The sequence below is a fragment of the Heterocephalus glaber genome, unplaced genomic scaffold, assembly GCF_053883595.1.
Source record: "Heterocephalus glaber isolate CG9 unplaced genomic scaffold, H.glaber_assembly_v1.0 deba00000546, whole genome shotgun sequence".
Lineage (NCBI taxonomy): Eukaryota > Metazoa > Chordata > Mammalia > Rodentia > Bathyergidae > Heterocephalus > Heterocephalus glaber.
This window is the reverse complement of record NW_028258147.1, coordinates 4,420,574-4,446,865: the sequence shown is the minus strand read 5'-3', so window position 1 is coordinate 4,446,865 and position 26,292 is coordinate 4,420,574. Positions and strand designations below refer to the sequence as shown.

Genomic DNA, 26,292 nt, shown 5'->3' with positions numbered 1-26,292 from the left:
GGCCAAACCTCACCTCTTGATGCAGCCTGTCCTAACCTCCCTATGGACCCCTGTTCCACTCTCTCCCTTTCCTCTCTTTCATATTCTCCATCCTCTTTTCCTTGGTCTATGTTTTTTTTCTTTTGCACTGTTTTTCAACTTTTACCATGTTGTATAATTTACTCACTATTCCATTTATTGAATATCAATGTCTTTCTCCCTATGCTTTTTGGAATGTAAGCTCTGCGAGGGAAGGGATATTTATCTGGTTTCTTGTGCAGAGACCAGAGGCTGGTGCAAATGAGCAGTATGCATCCCAGGGTGTCTGACCAAGGTATGCTGGATGGCACCATTTCCTGGAAAGCCCTTGGGATGACAATTGTACCCTGCGATCCTCAGCAACTAACTCCTTGTGTAGACAACCACCTGGTGAGGTTCAGATCTGCAGAAAACTTCCAGCAGAGGCCTCCAAGGCCCTTCTTCCTAGGTAAATGGCAGGGATGGGAGGAGCAGAAAGGTGTTTCTACTTCCCCAGGCTCAGACTTTTATGAGGGCTGAGAGATCATGTAGTGAGAAGCCTCAGGCTTGAAGGAGAAAAGGCAGAGGCAGGGAGAGCTCTGCATCAAGTGATGAGACCTTCATAGAGAAGCAAGAGTCTGGAGGAAAGATGGTTGCTTCTGGGTGGAGAGATCAGAGATGATTTCTTGGCATTTTGTGACCTTCTTAGTTAGCAATGGTAGGAGATAGGGAAGGAAACCCCACAACAGAAACGTGTGGACATTTGTGTGCAAATCAGAGCTACATTACCATCAAGGTGAATACCCTACTAATTGCAAGAATGATGATGGTTTCACAACCAGCCAAAAAACTGCACCCTAGCAGATGTCAGATGTATCCATTTTGTCCCTTAATCTTTAAATAATCTTTTCATAAAGTGCCATCTGAAGAGAAGACCTAATCCATCCTCCCCAGTAGGAGGGAAATTATCTTTCTAATGGTATAAAATAATCCTTTTAGGTGACATGAAACCAACTCTCAGGATAAATCCCCTTTCCCTCCCTCACAGGTGCCATCATTATTGTTAAGAACTGCATTTAAGAAAAATGTAGGAAGGCTGGAGGGTTTGTTCTGAGCCTCAAATAGCATTAGTTGGAACCTGATTTTCCTAAACTGACGGCGTGGGTTTCTGCCTGGGGGGCTGTTGATCTTAGGAGGAAAAGCAGTTAAGAAAGCCCAGGTGGAGAGAGCCTTGGAATTGAGGACATTTTACGTGGGGGAGCAGGTGACTCTCCTTCCTAACACAGTCATTTGAGGGAAACCCAGCCTGTCAGTGAGAGGCTAAGCTCAGAAACACACTCTGTGTTCAAGCTCTTACTTGGCCATTTACTAATTGTATGGTTTTGGGATCTCACTTATTTCTCGTTTGGAATGTGGAAAGTGGGAATAACGTGAATAAAATCCTTTCCTGTAAGATACGTATGGGACAAAGTTCTACACAGAGCGGGCAAGAAAGCCTGGGCCAACAAGTTCAAGATAGAAGAGCCGGTGAGGACGAGTTAGATGAGCACCCGAGACTTCTGAAACCCCAGATCCTCTTCCCGTTGTGCCAGGTGAGTGTCTGCTCTATAAGGTCACCTTTGTAGGACAGAATTGTCCATGAGGCTATCATCTGCATTGTTTTTCCTGGTTGAATCATGCAAACCTGTGCCCTAGCTTGGAGTACATTACCCTGTCCATTATGTTCTCTTTATATGTAGCACTGTTTGTTTTATCTATTTCTCAGAGCAAGACTTTTTGAGGACATACTGTCTGTCAGGCACTGTGGGACATGCTGGGGACTCAAACAGGAAAAGTTGAGGAAGCCTTTATTTGTGGAGGAGATAACCCCATAGGCCAGAAGCAGCCAAAAAGTCTTAGGATGGATATTTGGGGTGAAAGAAGGCTGGTGATTAGAATTAGAACTATTTTTAAGAGGGAAAAGGGGAGTCAAAAGAGCTTCTCAGGGGGAGTGAGACAGATATCCAGGAGCATGTAGCAGAGAAAGCTTGCAGTAGGAGGGAGCTGATAGAAGTGTGTGTGTTTCGAGTGGGGCAGGGGGTGCACAGGAAGAGCATTTGAGGGTCCAGGAGGCAATGTGTGCAAACGCGTGTTGGAGCTGCTGTCCTGATTCTGTGTGGCTGGATGGGATGAGAGCTCAGAGTGTGAAGAGAAATGCTGGGGAGTTAGCAGGAGCCAGAATGCAAAGGTACCACATGGCCTCAAAGGAGTTAAGTTTTTTTCTGTAGCTCCCTTGAAATCCTTCTAAAAAGGAGAGTGACATGATCAGATTTTAGAGATAATTCTGGTGGCAGTCTGCAGGACAGATGGGACCTGGAGTTGGAAACAGGGAGTTCTGTTCTGCGGAGATTGTGATAATCCAGGCAGGGGATGATGAGGGTCTGGGTAAGGGCAGGTGTGTGGAATGAGGATGAGGTAGATTAGAAAGAGATTTAAAGAAGACAATCAGCCTGGAGACTGATTGAGGGTGAAGGGAGGGAGAGAGGAAATGAGTGATGGAAAACTACCCCCAGGCTTCTGGTTTGGGTGTTGAGGAACATGATGGTACTAATCAGGAACTGGAGGAGGAGGAGGTGGTGGGGGTAAGGGAAGAGAGGACAGAATTAGGAATTCTGGATTGGATCTGTTGAGTTTGAGGAGTTCTGGGAAAATGTGTCTGATTGGAGGTTGAAACTGGCTTTAAAGCTTCGGGCTGAGATTCATTATACATCCACAAATACTTAATAAGTCTCAATGTGTCAAGTGATTTTCTAGTGTCCAGAGACACAGTGGTGAATATGATGGATAAGATTTTCACTCTCATGGAATATTCTTTCTAATGGGGAAACCAGTGGATAAATCAGGGAACAGAAGCAAAATAAAACAGGATTATGTGATAGAGAGCTCCCTTAGAGAGGGATACAGGGAAAGCATTTCTTAAGACGTAACACTTGAGCCAAGATCCAAATAATGGAAAAGAACCATCCATGTGAAAACCACAGGGAAAATTTTTCTAGGCAGAAGGAACAGCATATGCAAAGGTTTTTAGTTGAGAACAAGCTTGGATGTTCAAAATTAGAAAAAAGGTCAGAGTGTATAGTGTGTAATGAGTGTAGACGGGGGAGGGGGGATGGAAGGTAGAACATGCCATTGAAGAAGTGGTCAGAGATTAGATCACACTGTAGAATTATCACTCAGACTGGGCTAAAAAGTACATGGTAATAAATGGGCCTGAAATCAAAGTGGCATATAATAAAGAAGTCTATGTGTCACATATCTCTCTTGCACCCATTCGCATCTCCACTCCAGGATTAAGGTAGATGGAATACCTCCTATCTGGGATAATTCTTGCATCCTTGAAAAGGGAAAAAAGAAAGTGGGGCACTGTACAATGACCTTAAAGATTCTGTGTGGAATTGGATGTGTCACTTCCATTGGCCAAAGGCAAATTGTATAGCCAAGTGTGACATCATTGGGGTGGGGAAGTGTAAGGCTTTCCTAGAGAGAAGCAGTACCTGTTGAGATCAGCAATGCAATCTACCATGCAGGTTATGCTGAGACTAGAATTTTTCTAAGTGCTATAGGAAGCTGTTAGGAGTTGTTTGTTTTTAACAGAGGGGTATTAACGCTGGCTGCCAAAATACATTACAAAAGAGATCAATAATAAAAATAGGAGATAAGAAAATTTAGGTAATGTAGAAAAGTATGTCTTGGATACTGAGCCCATGGAAGAGTTCCATTAGGTGGAGACTTGAAATACTCTCAGGTAATGGCCTTGTGCTGGGCAAACTGGGTAGATGACTTGGCCCTAGCCTGACCTTGCTGGCTCCTTCATTTTAAAAATATGTTTATTGGTACATTCTAGGAATACCTTTTGATCACATTCAGCATTGGGGATTTGTACCTATACATGATATATCTTGGTTCTTATTTTTTTCCCATTCCCCCGCTCTCCCACTCTCCCTTCGACCCCTCCCCCCTCCCTATATACATGTTTTATTTCTTTTTTTCCTTCTTTTCTTCAATTTTTTTCTTTCTCTTTTATTTCCCCCCACCCCATAACCCTTCCCCTTTGAACATTTTGTTCCTATTTCACAATATCTATTATACATTTTGGTTCTCATTTACACTTTCAGTGTCTCACACCAGAGACAATTTGGTATTTACATGTGTGTCCTATTTATTTCACTTAAGAATATGGACTCAAGGTGCATCCATTTAGCTATAACTGTCTCAAGTTTATCTTTATTTATGGCTGAGTAGTACTCCATTTTATTTTTTTAAAAACCACATCTTCTTTATCCAATCACCAGTTGATGGGCCTTTGGGCTCTTTCCAAGATTTAGCTATTACAAACTATGTCACTATAAACACGGGTGTGCATATATTGCTATAGTATGATGCTTTTAATTCTTTTGGAAACATACCCAGCAGGAGAATAACTGGGTCAAACGGAACCTCTAATGCTAGTTTTTTGAGAAATCTCCATACTGTTTTCCACAGTGGTTTCTTTCTTCCCACAGCCCGCCAGCATTTGTTGTTGGTTGCTTTCCTGAAAGCAGCCATTCTTTATGGAGTGAGGTGGAATCTCAGTGTTGTTTTCACCTGCATCTCTCTAATGACCAGTGATGTTGAACATTTTTTCATTCTACTTCTTCATCTGAGAAATTTCTATTCATTTCAGATGCCCATTTCTGGATTGGGTCTTTAAATTTGGGGGGGTCTGACTCTTTTTAAAGTTCTTTATATATTCTAGATAGGAGACCTTTGTCTGAGGAACAGCTGGTAAAATTTTTTCCCACACTGTGGGTTGTCTCTTCACTCTGTTGGTAATTTCTCTTGCTTATTTCTAATAAGATGAGATTTCAGTTGTTGATTCTTTGTGCTAGTCCCTGTGTGACCAAGGTTTTGTTCATAAAGTCTTTTCCTATGCCAATATCTTCAAGAGTTCTATTCTACCTAACCTATCTTCTAGCGGGGTTAGTGTTTCTGTTTTAATAGATCTTAGATACATTTCAATTTTAGTTCAGTGCTGGATGAAAGATATGGGTCTAGTTTTAATCCTTGGCAAGTTGAAATCCAGTTTTTCCAGCACCATTTATTAAAGAGGCTATCTTTCATCTGGTGAGGGTGTTTGGCTCCTTTGTCAAAGATGAGGTGGCTGAGTATGTCTGGAGTTGTTTCTGCATCTTCTAATCTGTTCCACTGATCCTCGCTCGGGTCTATTTCTTTGGTTGGCTCCTTCATTTTAAAGGGAACTCTTGGATGGTCTTTGGACAGGAAACTATATAAGTGTTTTAGAGATAGATGTATAAAATAAAAATGAAAAAAGAAAATAAAATAGCACCTGGTTACTAAGAGGGTGGATCCCAAGGCCTAATTCAGAGAGATTAGGCTGGAGGAAGCAAAAACAATGGTGGCTTATGTTTTTCTCCCTTTTTCCATACCAACAATTGTAAGGGGGAAAAAAATCCAAGTCAATCACAGGCCATGAATGTTCTTTTTTTTCTACATGGGAAGAAGAGAGAGAAGAAAAGATGGTAGGACTTGTTTAAGGACAGTGGGTTCCTGGGGAAGTACACCATTCTGCCACATGATCTGAAGGGAGAAGGGAAATTAAACACACTATGCCTGACAGTCCCCAGTGCAGTGTAGACCAGAGAGCAGATCTAGGTCCAAGTTTGGCTCTACATATATGTGGCCCAGTCCAAACTACCAAACCAACCAATCTAGATGGATGTACCTCCTCCATGGGATGGAGGTGAAATGGGAGCTTCTCTTCCTTTATCTACCTTCTGCTGTTACCTTATCTACACATTCCAGGAGAAGAAATAGAGAAAGGCAGAGGAAGAGACTTGGACTTTTGATTTTCTCCTGCCAAAGCTCTGCCTGGTGGTGGGTCCATGTCATTCAATGTATGTTTGAAATCAACCAGAAAGTTCCAGAAGTGAAGAAGGAAACACATGTCCCTGATAACCAGAACAATCGACTTTCTTTGCCTGGAGACTTTGTTTGGAACATCAAATTTTGGCTCTTGTTTTTATAAGAGATGTCACATGTTTTCAACTAAAATCATAAATGTATTAAAAGTAGGACCTTTAATTTATACTACATTAGATCATGTCCTTTTCTCCCTAAGGAGTCTAGTGTAGTCTGGTGAAAAACAAGTAAAATACTTGTGTGACTAAATGAGTGACTGAACAATTAATTTCCCAGGAGGCTCACCCAGAAATAGAACTGTTGATCCATCTCTTCCCCTGTATAGCTGTGTCCATGAAGAACTTCCTATACATATGGGAATGTAGTAGAAGGGAATTTATTATCCTGTCAGAGAAGAGCAACAATCTAGGTGTTTGGATTCTTTCTGCTGACTGGGCCATATGTCCCACGATAAGAGAATTACAATGTGTCCTAGTGTACCCTCAGGGGACCAAGATGGGCTCAGGCCATTATCCATGGAGCTGGCCATGGGCAGGCTACCTGTCAAACTGGCTGGAACCCAGAGACATAAATTCCTAGTGAGTCCTTCTGTGGTACCTTGGGGCTTTAGTGACAGAGTTAATTAATCAAGACACCATTGTCAAAATTAAAGTGAGGAGGGAAAGTCAATTAGTGATTGAATAGCTACCAAGGAGATGTATTTTAATGAGATTCCCTCTAACTTGAGCTATACTTGCCCCTCCTCTTGCCCCTATGTACTGCTGTGATTAGGAGGAGGGAAGGAACAGGAACCCATCTTTTTCCTTCATTTTTACTCTTGCATAGATGGGGAGAAAGAAACCTCTACTGTCTGCAATATGCCAGGGCCCCATAAAGCTATTTATCATCCTTCTGAATCCTTTCCAGTAGCATGTTCATTTTAATTTACAGTCACCTCTTTAGCTCCCCTTTGATGGGCTTGGCCAGGCTCCTGAGAGATCTGAGCAGAAAGAGGGAGACACAGACAGAGGAGAAAGGCTGCCTGGAGCTGGGCTCTCCAGGGATTTATCTGCCACCTCTCTACCCTCCACAGCCTCTTCTAACTCTATTTGCTTCTATGGGGATACAGGAGAGATTATGATGTTTCCACACGCTTTCCAAACCTGTGTCATGGTTAATAAAAGTCTGGCAGGAACAGGAGCAATGATAGCTCAGCAGGCTCTTGGTGCTGGGGACTAGGGAAGGGAAGGAGGTATAGCTACAGTCCAACTGCATGTGTGACCCTCAGGGGCCAATAGAGAGAAACCAGTGTAAGGGTCCTTGTTCCTGCACATGCTAAAAGGCATAATCATCCACAATGACTGTAGACAGTGAGTCTGGTAGCAGCAAAGTTCAGGGCTAGAAAAGGAAGCCCCAGAGCACTGAGCTATAGGTCAAGGTCTGGAGACCTAAAGTGGAACATGAAGTTGGAGGAACAACGACAAGAAGTAAGGCATGGTGGGGGTGTCTGGTCTAGAGCCTCCGATTTCCTGAGGCCAGGTAGTGTCAGGGTTAGCTCAGGGTTTTGGGATGTCTCCAGTGTTAAGTGGAATTTTATTTTAACATTTTTCTTTACCACAAAATAATAGATGTTCACCAAAGGAAAAGCAGACAAGGAAAAATGTCAACCTTATCTCACTAAGCAGACTAACCACTGCTGATATTTTCAGACATTTTCCAAGTAGATATATTTATCTTTTACATTACTGATATACTGTTTCATTATATAACATGACTTCCTGGTAGGCATAAATATTTGAGTTATTGAAAAGCCCTATTCCATTTGTAATATTCATAAGTTAATGCTTAGCTTAAATTTTTATTTTCTAGAAAATAAGTACTATTGGGTAAAACTGAGTTTCTTTTATATACATGAAAATTAATAAAAATTTGGCCATATATTTCTTATGGGATAAAAACATTTTAAAGGAGAAAATGACTGAAAAGTATAAATGATGTGCGAAAAATTGGAGAGGAATGATTTGTTCTTAGAAAATACAGAACTACAAAAAATCGTAAAGAAGAAAAGCTAATATTATTAAATGAAAGAAAAATAGAAGTTTAAAAGAATAACCCCATAACTCAAGAAGAAATTATTGTTGTCACTTCTTTCCTTCTAGCATTTTTTCATACATATTTTCATAAGAATTTAAAAGGTTTTAGCATAATTGTGTCATCAGCTCATTATATAGTCTCCATGCATATATTTTTTTTTATTCTTTAAATTTATTGGTACATTTTAGGTATACAATATGATGACATTCACCATTGGGAATTTGTACCTTTACATGACGTATCTTGGTTCTTATTTTTTTCCCATTCCCCTGCCTTCCCTTCAACCCCTCCACCCTTCCCTATTTACAAAGACTTTGTTTCCATTTTTTCCTTTTCTCATATTTTTTTCCTTTCCCTTCTTTCCTTTCCCGTAACCCTTCCACTTTCCCTTCCCCTTCAGACTTTTTCTTCCAATTTCACATTATCTATTATACATTTTGATCCTTATTTACACTTTCAGTTTCTCACACCAGAGAAAGTATTCAATATACACATGTGCATCCTATTTTTTTCACTTAAGAATATATCCTCAATGTGCATCCATTTAGCCAGAAATGTCTCTAGTTTCTCATTCTTTATGGCTGAGTAGTACTCCATTTTATATTTTAAAAAAATCATATCTTCTTTATCCAGCCTCCAGTTGATGGGCAATAGGGTGTTTCCAAGTTTTAGCTATTACAAACTGTGCCTCTATGAACATGGGTGTGCATATATCACTGTGGTATGATTCTTTTAATTCTTTTAGGAAGATACCCAGAAGAGGAATAGCTGGATCAAATGGGACCTCTAATCCTAGTTTGTTGAGGTATCTCCATACTGACTTCCACAGTGGTTGCGCCAGTCTGTACTCCCACCAACAATGGAGAAGGGTTTCTTTCTCCCCACACCCCTGCCAGCATTTGTTATTGGTTGATTTCTTGATAGCACCTATTCTTTTTGGAGTGAGGTAGAATCTCAGTGTTGTTTTCATCTGCATCTCTCGAAAGACCAGTGATGTTGAACATTTTTTCATATGTTTATTTGCTGCTTTTACTTCTTTGTCTAAGAAATGTCTGTTCATTTCAGATGCCCACTTTTGAATTGGGTCTTTAAATTTGGGGAGTCTGATTTTTTTAAAGTTCTTTATATATTCCAAATAATAGACTTTGGTAAAATTTTTTTAGCTGGTACACAGCTGGTAACAGCTGCTAAAAATTTTAGCTGGTACACAGCTGGTAAAAATTTTTTCCCACATTGTAGGTTGTCTCTTAGCTCTGTTGGTGGTTTCTCTTGCAGTGCAGAAGCCTTTTAATAAGATAAGATCTCAGTTTTTGATTCTTTGTGCTAGTTCCCATGCTAATGAGGTTTTGTTCATAAAGTCTTTTCCTATGCCAATGTCTTCAAGAGTTCTACCTAACTTATCTTCCAGCAAGTTTAGTGTTTGTTTTAATATTTAGATCTTTGATCCACTTTAGCACCACTTATTAAAGAGGCTATCTTTCCTCCAGTGAGTGTGATTGGCTCCTTTGTCAAAGATGAGGTGGCTGAGTTTGGCGTTGTTTCTGCATCTTCTAATCTGTTCCACTGATCCTCAGGTCTGTTTCTTTGCCAGTACCATGCTGTTTTTATCACAGTGGCTTTGTAGTATAGTTTGAAATTGGGGATTGTGATACCCCCGTCATGTCTCCTCTCTGAGGGTGAGTAGTTTTCCCTTGTATATAAACATTCATTTCTTTGCCCATTGTCCTACTGGTGAACATTAGAGTTGTTTCAAATTTGAGTCTACTATGAATAAAGCTGTTGCACACATCCATGTACAATTAAAAAATAGTTTCCATTTTTCATGATGTGCATTTTCATTTTTTTCAGATAAATCTCTAGGAGTAGAATTGCTCAGATGAGGCCATCTCTATGTTAATTTTACAGGGATATCCAAGGTGGTTATGCACTTTATGTGTCAATCAGAAATGTGCAAGTTTCATTAGTCTACATCCTTCCTAAAATTTGAAATTGCCACTCTCTTTTCTTTTAGCCATTCTCATTGGAGGGAAAGTATATTTCATATATATTTTTCTCATGACCTATGGTTTTGAGTACCTTTTCAACTTAGTAACAATTCCTTTTTTTGTATTTTGAAGTGTAGTTTTATATTGAGTTTGTCTTTTTGTTAATAATTCACAAGAGTCTATGTTCTGGATACAGTTCCTTTATGAGATATATGGACAATACTATTTCCAAGTCTGTGCTTGTTTGTTCATTTTATTAATAGTGTCTTTTACTGAGTAGAAATGTTTAACTTTTCTGAATTCCAATTTACCAACTTTTCAATCTTAAGATTAATCCTTTTTGTGTCCTAAGAAATCTTTGCTGTCCTAAAGCTAGGAAGATGTTTTTCTTTGTCTTCTACAGGCTTCCTCTTTCTAACTTTTATATTTAGATTTTTGACACATCTCAAATTGATTTTTGTGTGAGGAGTAAGGCAGGGATTGACATTCTTTTTCTCTTTAGGAATATGCACTTATTTCAGACAATTTATTAAAGATAATTTTTACCCTTCCATATTGTCTTAACAACTTGCTTTACGATTAAATGACCATATATGTCTGGGCCTAGTTTTGAACATTTTATTCTTTTCAGTTGATCTATTTGTCTACCTTTATGCCAATACCACATGATGTTACTCTAGGTTTATAATAAATCTTGAAATAAGATGGTATATTTTCTTCTAATTTATTTATCTTTGTCAATATTGTTTGGCTATTCTAAATAGACTCCTTGCTTATGTATTTACATACTAAAATAAACTTGTCAATTTCTGCAAAAGCCTGTATGCCGCAAATTTAATGTGTTTTCATTATCATTCAGTTTAGTAATTTGATTAGGATCATTGTGAATTTATAGCTCAATTTTTGGGAGAATGAACATTTTAATAATATTGAGTCATTTAGTCAATGAATGTGATGTATCTTTCCATTTAATTAGATCTTTAATTTCTCTTAGCAATATTTTATAGTTACAATGTAGAGGTCAGGTCTATCTCACTCGACATTTGATGCTATTATAGTAATATTTTTAAATTATACTTACTGATTATGTTCTGGGAATATAGAGGTACAACTATTTGTATAATGATATTTTGTCCTGTAACTTTAATATTATTTGTTTCTTGTAATAATTTTGTTGATTTCTGAAAGTTTACTATATACAAATCATATGGTCTGTAAATAAAAATGGCTTTACTTCCTCTTTCCCAATGTATCTTACTTTTCTTTCTTTGTCTTCAGTGCATTAGAAGAATTTAATAGAAGTGGAGAAAGTTGACATTGTTGCCTGTTCTTAATTTTATTTCATCATTGTAGGCTGATAGTTCTTAACATTTTTATGCCTTTTATCAAATTGAGAAAGAGTTGTTCCTGGCTTGAAAAATCCTAAAGATTTTTTTAAAAAATTAAAGGATGTTGCATTTTGTCAAATGCACCCATTGATCAGGCTTTTATTGTTTTTGTTTTTGTTTTCTCCTGGTACTGGGGATCAAACTTAGGACCTTGCACTTGCCAGGCAGGCACCAGCCGCTGAACTATATCCCCAGCCCTGATCAGTTCTTCTTATATTCTGTTAATTTAGTGAATTTAATTGATTATATATTATTATATATTATTCATTATTGTTTATATCACAAACCTTGCATTTCCTTGCATTTCAGTTATTCATGGTATATTTTCAAATATATCTATGGGTTTGATTCACAAATATTTTGTTAAGAATTTTTGGGTTTATTGTTTATGAGGGACATTGTTCTCTGTTGTTTCATTCAATTATCCTTTTTGGGATTCATTATCAGGGTTCTGATTGCTTTATTAAACACATGGGGGAATGTTCCTTCCTCCTCTGTTTTTTAAGAGTTTATGTAAAATTGGTATTATCATTTTTTACATTCTTGACATAATTCACCAATGAAAGTATCTGGGAGTTAACTTTTATTCCATGTAAATTTCAAAAATCACATATTCAGTTTAAAAAATAGATTTAAGACTATTCAGGTTTTTTTATGTTGTCTTGTGTTAGTTTGGAAAATTTGTGATTTTAAAGAATTTTCAAATTTATCTACAGTAAGATGTTTTTAATTGTTCCTTATTTTCCTTTTAATATTGAAATGATCTGCAGTGACAGAACTTTTTAATACCTGGCAATTTGTGGTCTCTCTTTTTACATGCTGATCAGATTTGCTACAAGTTTATTAATTTGATTAAATGTTTTCAAAGCCTAATTATGATTGTGAATTTTCTCTGTTCAGTTTTTAAAAATTTTCACTCATTTTCTTTTACCTACTTTGGATTTATGTTGTTCTCTCAATCTTCTCAATGTGGAAGCTTAGCTAATTGACTCTTCCTTTTAATATAGGTATCAAAAGGTACACATTTCCATTTAAATGTTATTTTACCTCTATCCTACAAATTATAATCTATTATATTTTCATTATTGTTCTAATGTTCTTTGTGAGATCTCTTATCTGCCTATGACTTTTAAAAAATTAACTTCAAAACATTTGGAGAGCTGCTAAATATCCTACTGTGTCTTAGTCTGTATTGTGCTGCTAGAACAGAACACCTGTTAATGGGTAATTTATAATGAACAGAAATTTATTGGCTCAGAGTTCCAGAGGTTGGGAAATCCAATGTCAAGGGGCTGGAAATGACCTTCTTGCTGTGTTAACACATAGTACAGGTGAGAAGGCAAGAAAGGGCCAAATTTACTCTTTTTATTTTTTAAAATTTTTTAATTTTTTTGGTACCAGGGATTGAACTCAGGATCTTGTGCTTGCGAGGCAGGCGTGGTGCCACTGAGCTAAATCCCTGGCCCAAATTTACTCTTTTTAAAGGCACCAATCACACTTGGGGAGATGGGTGAATCCCTCCTGGCCTACCTACCTCTCAAGGTCCCACCTTTTAACACTTTACAATGGCAATTAAATTTCAACCTGAGTTACTGAGGGCACACACATTCAACTATAGCATAGTGTTACTCTTTTAAATTTTATGTTGTGGGCACATAACTTACTTCGTGTAATTTCATTTATTTCATGCATAGTTAGGGTTGTTTTATGACTCAGAATATGGTCTATCTATGTGTCTATCTCATATGCATTTGAGAAGCTTTCTCAAATGTTTGGGTGTAGTGTTCTATAAACTTCAAATTGTCTTTAAAATATAAACTCTTGCTGTCTTAGTTATTTTTCTCATTGCTGAGATAAAATACCTGAAACCCACAAGTTAAAAGAGGAAAGGTTATTTCATCTCAGGGTTTGTAGAGGTTTCAGTCCATAGTTGGCTGTTTCTAAGGCAGGGCAAGGGATGTGATGAAGGAGAAACAGTTCACAGGAAGGCAGGCAGGAGGCAGCAAGGAGCAACAGAAGCAGCAGAGGCAAACATTTTCCCTTTTATCCCATCTAGGATACAAAACTTTTGTGTGGTTCCACCCACACTCAGGGTGGGCCTTCCCATTATCCACACCCAGAACTATGCTAATTCCAATCTGTGGACTAATTTAGTATCACACACCCTTAATCCCTGCATCACATGCCTTAGAACCATCCAGCTTTGAAAAGCTCAGTCTATGAGCACATGAAGTTTTAGGGGGATATCTGGCTGCAAGCCATAACACTTACCAATTTTGTTTTATAAATTATGTTAAACTCTCTAACTATGGCTGCAGATTTCTTTGTTTCTCCCCTTATTTCTGTCACTTTTGTGTCATTTATTTTGATGCTCCGTTATTACACCTATAGACATTCATGTTTGGTATATTATATTGATGAATTAAACCTTTTATCATTATAAAATGTCCCACTTTCTTTCAGTAATATTTTTTGTCTTGAGACTGTTTTTGCTGCTATTGATACAGCCATTTTATATTTAGCATTTACATGGTATTTTTTTTCCACCTTTTTAAAATTGTAACCAACCTGTGTCTATGTTTAAAGTGTCTTTCTCAGAAGGTCTTCTTTTCTTATAAAGTCTGACAATCTCTGCTTTTAAATTAGAGCCATTAACTCATTTAAATTTAGTATAATTATTCTTATGGTTGAGTTTAGGTCTACCATCTTGGTATTTGTCCCATCTATTTATCCCATCTGTATGTTTTTCCTCAGTTGCTTCTTTTCTGTATTCCTTTAGGTGACTTGAGTATTCTAAGACATCATTTTATATCCTCTACTGACTTTAAAAAAAATTTTTATTTTATTTTTTTCCATTAACTTTATTGGTACATTTTAGGTATACAGTACAGTTACATTCTTCACTGGGATCTTGTACCTTTAAATGATGTATCTTGGTTCTTATTTTTTCCCCATTCCCCTGCCCTCCCTTTTCAAACTAGCCCTACTTCTGTTAGGTATAGTTTCTCTGTAGATTATTCTGAGTCATTTGATAATCATATGTATTTTCAAATCACAACTACTCTGTGAACAATTTAAGAACACACCAGTATTATTTCATGTGCTCTCTCCTGCTCCCCATGTTTCTTTCCTCATTATTTTTTCTGTTATATATGCTATAAACCCCAGAATTCATTGTTGGAATTGTTGTTCTAAACAGTGGTCTTTTAAACAATAACATACCCACTTGATTTTTAAAAATATTTTTCATCTCTCTGCTCAAACTTCCCATTTTTTATATTGTATATATTTTCCTGAGTTTTCATTATTTTACCATGGACAAAAATTACATATATGTACAGTGTATAACATGAGTTTTTGAAATATATATGCATTGCAAAGTAGCTAAATCAAGTGTGTGAGGATTACCTCACACACTTCTTGTGATGGGAACACTGAAATCTATGTTAGCAATCTTCAACTGTGAGATACGTTGTTATTAACTATTAGTCACCATGGTGTATAGTAGATCAGGAAATTATTCCTCTTGTCTAAATGAAATTTTGTATGCTTTGACCAACATCTCCCCAATCATCCTTAACTCTATCCTAGCCCCTAGTAACCACCATTCTACCCTATGCTTGTACAAGTATGACTTTTTTTGAATTCCACATGTATATAAGTTCTTTAATTTAACATATTTATCCTATTTATTTTATACCGTCTACATAAATGTAACATCTGGACCTCCTTCTGTTTACTGTTACTCTATTGACCCTAAATGACATTTTCTTGCATCCTGATGGTCTCTTAATTCTCATTTATGTTGGACATTATGTGTAAAGGAGAGTCCAGATTAAAGATTAGAATAAGTGATGTTTATCCACAGAGAAGGCTCTGCCCCTTCCCTTTGACTGCTGGTTGCAGACTGAGTCCATGAAAGTTATCTGATGTACCCTACACCAAGTTTTCTTTGAAACCTTGGTCTGATCCAACTCTGCGCTGGCTTCAGATGTCCTGAGCATGGTTTCAGACCTCTCTTTCATCAGGGCTTAGATCTGAGTGCTAGTGAAACTTGGAAAATCATTCATGCTTCACAGCTCTGCTACCAGCTTGGGTTAGGATTATAATTAGGGAGACCTCCCTCCACCCATTTCCTGTCCCAGACTTAGGTGGGCCACTGCTGCACTTAGCAGAGACCCTGTGTCCCTTAAATGACTTCCCTCAGCTGTCCTGTCCTGAATACAGCCTTGGACAAACCCTATCTTGTACATGCAGAAGGTCTTGAAGTCTCCAGGGTGTTCTCTTTGTTTTCCTGTGTTGACCTTAACCTTTGGTCTATTACTCCTTTGGCAGTAGCATGAGTGTGTGGGTATAGACTAGGTCTGTGGCTAAGGCTTTTTGAGATTCTAATCTGTCACATTGGTTCATAGTCAGCCATTAAAATGCTGTTATGGATTTGAAGGGTATCTCTTCATATGTGTTTATGGCTGATTCCTCCTCTTCCTGCCACTTCTTCATGGATAGAAGAGCTATCACCAGAAGAGCTTATTAGTTTCTGGAATTTAGTTCATTTTCATTTCCCTGCATCCTCAGAATTCTGATGATTTTAAAACTATGATTTTGTGGCTTTCCAACTAGTTTATATTTGCCAGAGCAGGTACAATAATCATTTGTGACATTTTGCATCTTAACCTGAAACAGAGACCCCAGAGGAATTATTTTTAGATGTGTGCTCATTTAACAGTGGAAAATGATACATGGTATCTTAGTGTTAAATTTATAAATTTTATTCTCTAAGAATTCAACATCTTAATTATTTGTTGGCTACTTACATTGCTTCTTTTATGAATATATTTTGCCCTTCGATATTTTAAAACCTTAGCTTTTGTCTGATCAATATAAGAGCTTAAATATTGAATACAGTGCCTCTTTGTTACATTTGCAGCAATGTTTTTTGTTTGCTGCTTGCTTCTGTACTTTACATTTTTTGTAGCTAAACTTATAGATCTTATTCTTTTTTTATTCCTCACATTGCTTTTAAGCTTGTAAAATTCTTTCTCCTCTGGAGGCTTGAAGAGTATTTGATTTTGTGTCTTTCAGAGATTTTGAGGTTTGAAAAGAGAACATTTAACTCTTCCACCCAACTGGAATTTATTTCCGTGCATAACACAAAGTGAGATTCTAAAATTACTGTTTCTCCAAATTGCTGGTTAATTGTCCCAACACTATTCATTGGGTAATCCTTTCCTTCCCTCATTGAGCGGTAATGAATCTTACATCGTTGTACATAATCAGGTCCATTTCGGTGCCATCTGTTCTGTTGCAGTCATTGCTCTGTCTGGTTTTTGGGCAGATACAGATGCATTTTTGAAACTGCAAAGCTGAGAGCTGACTGTAGACTGGACAGGGATTCTTCCTGGAGTCAACTTCTTTTTGAAAGCAACTAAAGGCAGTTATTTAACTTACATTTATCTATTATTAGATGATTAAATTTAAAATCATTAAGAATTAAGAGTCCTTGAGAACCGTGACTATCCTTGACAGTGGGAAGCTCTACCTCAGCCTGTCCTCAGCAGTGTCCAGGAATTTCCCGCCCCTTTGTGCTCTTGGAAATGGCTTTAGTGCAACAAGCCACCCATCCCGGTGGCCCTGATGAGATTCCTGGGTCACCCCCTTATTTGCTCATGCCACCACCTGGCACGTATTTTCATTTTATACGTGATAAGCTGAACTACTTTTTCTCTCCAGTGAATCTGGGAAAAACACCAACTCTTCTTGGCCAAACTTTTGATGAGCTTCTCTCCTCTTCACCTGCCCCTGAGGTTTCACCCAGGCTCAGCTGTTCACCCAGTAGTCCCCTCCTTCATAACCCTTTCTCTTTTTTTCCATTTAGTTTATTGGTGCATTTTAGGTGTACAACATAGTTACATTCCTTATTAGGATCTTGTACCTGTACATGCTGTATCTTGGTTCTTATTTTTTCCCCATTCCCCTGCCCTCCCTTCACCCCCTCCACCTTTCCCTATTTACAAAGACTTTGTTTCCATGTTTTTCCTTTTCTCATATTTTTCCTTTTTCCTTCTTTCCTTTCCCCTTCATGACACTTTCTGTGATAACACGCTGACCAACAGAAAAACAGTTCATCATCAACTGTCTGCTCAACCCTGCTGCTCACCCAGCCCTCTATGCTCGGTTCTTGTTCTTAGCTAAGGCTCTTTTCTGCTGGATGCTTAAGATGCTTAGAGGTCTTAAGGCTGCTAGCCCTCTTACCATGGTCTCTGCTGTGGTTGGAATGCAGTCCGTGCCCTCTGAAACTCATGTAGCAACAATTGCCAAAGTAAGGGTGGTGGAAACTTTAGGGGGCGATTATGTCATTAAGGGGTTTTAATGCAGTCACACATGCCTGCTTTAGCTACTATAGCAGGGGGTTGTCATAAAGCAGGGCCCCTTCTGTTTGTCTCTCTTAGATACCCAGTTGCTGGACCTTCCACTTTTTGTCATGTGTTGAAGCAGCCTGAGACCCTTAGTACAAGCTGAGCAGATACCAGCACCATGTTCTTGGGCTCCACAGCCTCCAGAACCATGGTCCAAAATAAACCTCTCTTCTTTATAAATGACCCAGTGTCAGATATTCAGCCACAGAGAAAGGACTAAGAGAGGCTCCTTCCCTCTGTTGTTTTAATCTTCTCATTTCATGCTATTATCGACTATATCAGAAAAGATGTCTACCTGCATGTGTACCATTGTATCCTCAGTGTTTAAACAATTGCTCTCATAGAAGAGGTAACTCATAATGTCTCAATTAATGGTTCTTATAAGAAACAAAATTATTGAAAGAAAAAAATTAAATAGTTCAGAATGATATGAAATAAAAGGTAAGTCTCCCTACACTCCAGATTTATCATTTGTAATTTCCTTTGTTCACGTGAAAAAAATATGTGTTTTAAAAATGGGATTATTTGTGCTCAATATCCTTCAGCTTTCTGTTTTTGCTTAGCAATCAATACATCAGTATATTTTGGGCATTGTTTTCCATATCAGTATGTATAAAATTACACCATTCTGCCTAACAACATACACAATGTTTCATTGTGTAGATGCACCATAAATTATTTAAGTTAATTTGTTCCAGGTTTTTGATATTATAAACAATATTGTTGTAAATATCCTTATGCATGTATTTTTGTGCATCTGTACAAGTATATATATATAAGTATAAATTCCTGTAGTAGAAATATTTAAGGATTTTAATTAGTAGATTATCAAAATTTCCTTCAAATTGTCTTTCAAAAAGGTGCATCAATTTATTCACTCATCAAAAATAAATGAACAATTTTTTCTCTAAGTCCTGGTCATTGCTAGATACTAACTTACTTACATGTGAAAAGTTAAATCTAGCTACTGCAGTTTCCATTTCTTTAATTGTGTGTTAGATTGAGTGCCTTTTCCACACAATCATTGGTTATTTATACTGATTTTTTTCTTATTATTTTAAAAGATTTCTTTTGTATCAAATATATTAGCTTGGCTGTCATATATTTTGCAGATAATTCACTCATTTGTCTTTTGATATTGCAAATATATCTTTACTATAAAACTTTTTATAGTTTTGGGTAGTCAAATCAATTAACTTTTATTGTGTGGCTTCTATATCTCCTTCAGTTCGATGTATTGGCATGCTCTACGTAAAGCCAAAATTTATGAATATTTCAGTTGTTTTCAATTTTTGAATGATCTCAAGCAAGACTTGTTCATATTTATTGTTGATTACTTCCTTTGGACAAATTCCTAAAACTATTATTGAGGAGTCAAAAGGAATGAAAAATTTAAACATTTAGTAGATACTACCAAGTAAAAGCCACCAGTCCTCATCAAATTTTGGGTCCACTGATCTATCACATCAGAAGAAATGGCTCTTTTCTCCAAGAAGGGTGAGGTACTGCAGACGAAAACAATTGGGCAACAGGAGTGTGGGGGTCCATGGTCAAAGAGCACTCAGAGGACATTGTAAGGGACTGATAATAGGTGCAAATTCATGTTATTTTTATCACTTAGCTTGTATTCCTCATGGCATAGCTTGCTGGAGAGGTTTTTCTGGTATCCATGGTCTGTAGGGCTGAGTGGGGGACTAATGAGAATTTTGTTTTATAGTTGGGTTTATATGTAATGATGGTGATTTTTTAAAATCAGCAAATAAGGAAGAACAATTTTCCTGCTGTAGTTTAGCACATGCTGGCATATTTATGTATACACTCGAATTTCCTAAAATCTCTTAAAGTAGGTTAAAATAAGGGACAGACTTGAGGATCAGTTGGATTTCTTCCTACGGAATATAAACAAAGGAGAATTTATAAATCCCGTGCATTGCTGCTAATTCTACCAATGTTAAATCACTTTCTGCCTTGCATACTTATTGATAAGCATGAAGCTAGAATTTCTCCAGAACCAAAACTAGTTTAGACACTTTAGTTGAAATGACAGGGTAGCTGATTTGTCTGATGATTTCTTTTTATAAACTTTAAAGGCTTATATAATCTTACACCCAGAAACTGATTTTAACAGATCAATCTTTCCATTTATGTCAACACACACACTCCTATTTATGTTCTTGCCATCTTCTCAACAAGATTGAATCCTGGAGAGCAGGCTGGCCTTGTAATTGATCCTAGTATGCACACAGAGCTGAGCATGTGCATTGCTCAAATAGGTGCTAACCAAACATTTGCCGAATCACTAAGTATAGATAGCCACGCCATTTTTTCTGGAAGTCTTACAACTGTTTATTGCTCAAAGTGGGAAATTCTAATCATATCTAACATTGCAAACCTTATGACCAAATAAAAATAGTTATTTCATAGCAACTTATTGCAGGGTGGTGTACTAGAGACCACAGACTTTATAGCTAAAACCACTTTGTGTTAATGTAGAGAGGAACAGGATTTCTTCCCTTCATTTCTGTGTGCCTTTCTATAAATCCGTTAACTTCTCAGATTCTCATTTATAAAATGGGCATGAGAATTACCGCTACCTCATGTGACTGTTTCTCTCATATAAGAGAAAAGTGCTTGGGGAATTATTTGGAATCTTATTTAAATATTACTCATGAGGGCCTAATTTTGGAACCTGGGTTAATTTGCTTTTTAAAAAAGGATTCTTTTAAAAAATCCTTTTGAAGTGTGACTCTTCCCATTTCTCTCCTCACCATTACAGAAGGAATGGTTTGTACTTCCCAATCTGCTCCATATCTTTTTAAGATCATCTATCAAGGAGAAATGTGTGAAAGCCTTGTTGCACAAGGACTCCCAGGGTTGCTCCCTAGACCTGTCAGAGCCACTGGCATAAATCAGTCTCAGAGCCAAGTAGAAGGGAGGCTGACTATTCAATCTTTGAAGAGTCTAAACCCACACATTTTTGTCCAAGTCAAAATGATATTCTACATATACAGCAGCTTTGAATTTATAAATTGCATTGGCAATGACTCCCTGGGTATATACCAGGCAAGAATGAAGCTACAGTGTGTGTCCCAGGCACTGGGTGCAGGGACAGATGAGACAAGAATCCTATTACAACTAAGGCAGGAGAGTTTGGAGAGATTCCTGTAGATCCTCATATATTCAACAAATGTTTGTTTGCTGAAGGCACTGGAGCTTAAAGCAGAAGTCTCTCTCTACCTGGAAATGACTTTTTTGTATGTGAGGATGGAAGATATTGGGCTAGGAGTTGGATGGTTGGCTCAACTTTACAACAGATCTGAAGGAAGCCTCAGTGTTAGCCAGGAGACAAGCTTGCTGGAAGGTAATGGAAAAGGAAATCTAAGTAGAGAAAACACATAGAATTATCTAGATAAACATGTCAGTTCCATCTGTGAAAAGTACCCTAAAAAACAAAAGCCAGAAATGTAAGGAAATTTTTGGAAGATAGAAGACAAAAAATGAAGGTATTGAATATGTAGAGAATTCTTATAAATCAATAAGGAAAAATAACCCTCCAGTACAAAAAGGGCAAATAAGGAAAATTCATTAACAAATACAAATGGGAAAAAAGATTACATGTAGAATATACCACCTTACCATCACCTTACCATCAATCAAATCCAAGAAAAAAAAGTTTAAACTGAAATCATTTTTTACCCTGTCAAATGCCTTTGGACTCTGAAAAAAGAGATCAAAGAGGATACAAGAAAATTGAAAGACATCCCTTGCTCCTGGGTAGAAAGAACCAATATAGTGAAAATGGCCATACTTCCAAAACTACTATATAGATTTAATTCAATGCCAATTAAAATTCCAACAATATACTTCACAGAACTAGAGAAAACAATCCAAAAAATCATTTGGAACCAGAAGAGACCTAGAATAGCAAAAGCAATTCTAGGCAACAGAGACATGGCTGGGGGTATCACAATCCCCAACTTGAAACTATACTACAAAGCTACTATGATAAAAACAGCATGGTACTGGCAAAGAAACAGACCCGAGGATCAGTGGAATAGACTGGAAGATGCAGAAAGAACTTCAGACATACTCAGCCACCTCATCTTTGACAAAGGAGCCAACCACCCTCATTGGAGGAAAGATAGCCTATTTAATAAATGGTGTTGGACAAACTGGATTTCAACCTGCCAAAGATTAAAACTAGATCCATACCTATCACCATGCACTAAACTAAGACTGAAGTGGATTAAAGATCTAAATATTAAAACAAACACTAAACTTGCTGGAAGATAAGTTAGGTAGAACTTTTGAAGATATTGGTATAGGAAAAGACTTTATGAACAAAACCTCAGTAGCATGGGAATTAGCACAAATAATCAACAACTGGGATCTCATCTTATTAAAAAGCTTCTGTACTGCAAAAAAAAAAAAAAAAAAAAAAAAACAACCACCAACAGAGCTAACAGACAACCTACAATGTGGAAAAAAATTTTTAGCAGCTGTACCTCAGACGAAGGTCTATTATCTAGAATATATAAAGAACTGAAAAAAATCAGACCCCCCAAATTCAAAGACCCAGTTCAAAAATGGGCATCTGAAATGAACAGACATTTCTCAGAACAAGAAGTAAAAACAGCAAATAAATATATGAAAAAATGTTCAACATCACTGGTCATTTGAGAGATGCAGATGAAAACAGCACTGAGATTCCACCTCACCCCAGAAAGAATGGCTGCTATCAAGAAATCAATGAATAACAAATGTTGGTGGGGGTGTGAGGAGAAAGGAGCCTTTCTCCATTGCTGGTGGGAGTGCAGGCTGGTGCAAACACTGTGGAAATCAGTATGGAGATACCTCAAAGAACTAGGACTAGAGGTCCCATTTGACCCAGCTATTCCCCTGCTGGGTATCTTCCCAAAATAATTACAAGAATCATATCACAGTGATATACGTGCACCCATATTCATAGTGGTACAGTTTGTAATAGCTAAAGCTTGGAAGCAGCCCAAGTGCCCATCAACTGGAAACTGGGTAAAGAAAATGGGTTTTTTAAAAATAAAATGGAGTACTGCTCTGCCATAATGAAAAACTAGAGTCATTTATAGCTAAATGGATGCATATCGAGGCCATACTCTTAAATGAAATAAATAGGAAACACGTGTAAATACCGAATAGTTTCTCTAATGTGAGAAACTGATAGTGTAAATAAGGGTTAAAATGATTTAAATGAATAATTGATAATTTGAAATAGGAAAAAAGGTCCAAAGACATAGGGGTGAAGCGAGGGGAAGGGGAAAGGAAAGAAGGGAAAGGAAAAATTATGGGAAAAGAAAAAAAATGGAAATGATGTCTATGTAAATAGGGAAGGGTGGAGGGGGTAAAGGGCACACAGGTAATGGGGAAAAAATAAGAATCAAGATACATCATGTATAGGTACAAGTACCCAATGAAAAATGTAAACATATTGTATACCTAAAATGTACCAATAAAAGAACTAAGAAAAAAATGCCTTTGGAATTACTTCCAGTTGTCTCATACTGAAATCTTGCATTGACTGTGGAATGCATCACTCCAAGTCCTCTGCACATGCTTGTTTGGAGTTGGCATCTGCTGGTCATCTCTGGGGTTGGTTAACCCAGCTCCTAAACCAAATGGTCAGGTTGGATCACTATATGCTTCCACAGCCCTTGGTTTGGGGCTATTCCTTTGGCTTAACTGACCCAGCTTGCACCCTAATTTTCATTGCAGAGTTTTCCCCAACCTTGCTTTTAGAAATAGCCAAGATGAGCTGGTTCCATTGAATCTGGCAACTGTCAAGAACTGAATGGATACAAAAAAATATAACAATAAAAGCTTTGATGCAATACTTATGATACTCCCTATTGCTGGCTATATCGAAACCTTAAAGAAATAGAGGGTAATGTACAATAACTTGAGGAAATGTGTTCATAATTTAATGTTAAGAAACAAAACTGGGGAACTAAACCTATCAACTATTAGATCCATTCATCCATTCAGCCAGCCCTTCCATCTTTCTATCCCTTCAAGGTACGTAAAAGACTGGAAGAGTGACACAAATGAATGTATTGTGGTAGAACTTATTTGGATGATAAGAGATTTTTATTAACAAATACTCTAGCATATTTTCTAAATTTCAATAGTAAATTATTGTTACTTTCATTATAAAACAATTACTTTAAAAAGTCCAAAAGGTTAGAATAAAGAATATAAACCAAGATGTGGAAATTCAAAACTTCATCAAGTATTCTAAGAAAATTATGGTCTATAGAACTGACTCAGTTCCACACAAGTTTACTCTGAGTCAAGTTTGTGAAGTGAATGATTTTAAAGTCTTTGCTAGATGCACTCATGGATTATAGGGTTCATATTAGAACTGGTAAAATTTCTGCAAAATTAAAGTCAGTGGCTAGAAATTTCAAGGATAGCAGACTCTGGTTTGCATGATAAGAAAAATCACAGATATTTAAAGCAGTCTTAAAAAAAAACCAATGGGTTGGAGGGAGGGGAGGGGAATGGGAAAAAAAAGAATTAAGATATATTAGGTACAGGCAGAGATTCCCTATGATGAATGTGATCATTATGTATGGGAAATATGTAGTAATAAAAAATAAACTGAAAAAATTGAAAAAAAATCAGATTCACCCAGAAAAAATAAATTTAAATAAATTTTAAATTTAAAAAGCAATGGGTTTCTCAGTGAGTCCTGGGGTTCCCAATTATCCTTTCTAGTACCCTGACAATTCAGTAGATATTTTCTCTTTGGTTTTTCTAAAGATCCTAGCAGGTTCTAAGTCCTATATGGAACCCTTAACCTAGGCTCCTTTAGGTCCTGCGAACTTTCTCAATGCAGGCATGCCAGTCTTGGTTTGGGAGCCTGTATGGGGTCTGAGGAGAGTTGGCTAGAGAAGAGCAGGACAGGAAGTGGATGGGGTGAGGAAGTAGATGGAGGCACTGTTGACCAGAGTGAACTGTTTCACTCTCACTCTGTGGGGCTTGAAGCAGGGTTCCCAGAACAGCTGTGGAGTGGAAGCATTCCCTAATTCTCACAAGCCAGGTGGAGGCCCCAGGGACCTCAGAAGAAAGTGGCCACAATCTATTCAAGAGAATTTTGTGGGTATCAGTTCTGTGCTTGTCCCCCTGCCTTGCCATGCTCTGTGGTCTGCTGGATGATGGTCAGAACTTTGGGTCCCAGAGTTGGCCTTTAACATCCTTGACCTCTGTAAGTGTTGTGGTGTGATATGGGCTGAAATGGCAGCCAGATGGGACTGAGGATTCCTTACTTCTGATTTCCATTGTCAGAGCTGCCTGGACTTCCTGGGTGACATAAGCTGAGTTCCTTGGCAAGGCTGGCCTCGGTTTCTCTCAGATGAGAAGGTGAAGATCTGAGGTAAGTCAATATCTGTGAGGAGTCAGATGGGGCAGATTAAAAATGGGCATTGGTGGGGAGAAAGCTAGAAAGCACAAAATTAGAGTTGGCACATGAGAGAAAGAGATTAAACAGAAAAAGAAAAATCACCAGCAGTTTTGGATTTGCCCAGCTGGAGTTTCTCCGCTGGGCAAGGAAAGCTTAAGTAATCCAAATTAATTTCTAGTTAAAGGCAGAGCTCAGAGAGCAATCAAACAGGTGACCACAGCTGGCACCAAATTTCACTGGGAGATAAACCACTAATGCTAAAAATAAGCCATCTATGCCGAGGAAAGCACTGCTTGAAGTCATTCAACCTGGGTGTGGGGTTAGAATACTTTAATCATTCATTCAACATCCTTATACCTAGTAGCAGCTTTGTGCTAGGCACTGGGCTTCCAGTCCAAGTCAGAGATGTGGTCCTTGTCTTCACGTTGCTCACAGTCTGGTGTGTGCATACAAGTAGGGAGGTGTACAGAGGAATTGGATAATACCCAGGAGGGTGATGAAGAAAGCAATGGCTGGGAGTGAAAAAGGACACTGCAGAATCCGACCCTTTGCCTGAGCCTGAGGGGCATACTGAAGTTATCAGACTAAAAGAGAGTGGAGAAAAAGGCTTTGAGGGCAGCTGGAATAGCAGCTGGAATGACTCATTGTCAAAAATGAGCTTGCATGTGCTCTAGGGAAATGCCAGCTGTCCTTTAGGGCTGTAGCATTGGGCAAAAGCCCTAGGTGAGACCCCTGGCACAGGGTGGGGTCAAAGAAGGCTGAGGAGTTTGAATTATATTGTTTAAGATAATGGGGAATCACTGGAGGATTCCAAGCTGGAGAGTGACATGGTCAGACTTCAGTTCAGGGAAGACTGCTCAGATAGCACTGAAGGGAACATATTGGGACCCCAGCTGGAGGAAGTAAGATCCTCCATCAGACTCCACTGCCATCTAAGTAAAGGGGTTGTGACTTGAACTCAGGCTCTGTCTGGAAGAATGTAGCAAAGGAGATGGATTTGGAAGAGAAGTGATGGAATCTGAGACTTGGTGATTGAGTGG

At 37.9% G+C, this 26,292-nt stretch overlaps 1 long non-coding RNA gene across 1 annotated transcript in view; it reads left to right on the top strand.

The window, feature by feature from the left end:
- The first annotated feature begins 912 nt into the window (after positions 1-912).
- LOC110344247 (uncharacterized) overlaps positions 913-26,292 on the top strand; it is a 32,000-nt gene continuing 6,620 nt past the window's right edge. Inside the window, exons 1-2 of the long non-coding RNA XR_002386689.2 lie at positions 913-1,589; positions 25,138-25,225. This is a non-coding gene — a long non-coding RNA (uncharacterized LOC110344247). The remainder of the gene's footprint in view (positions 1,590-25,137; positions 25,226-26,292) is intronic.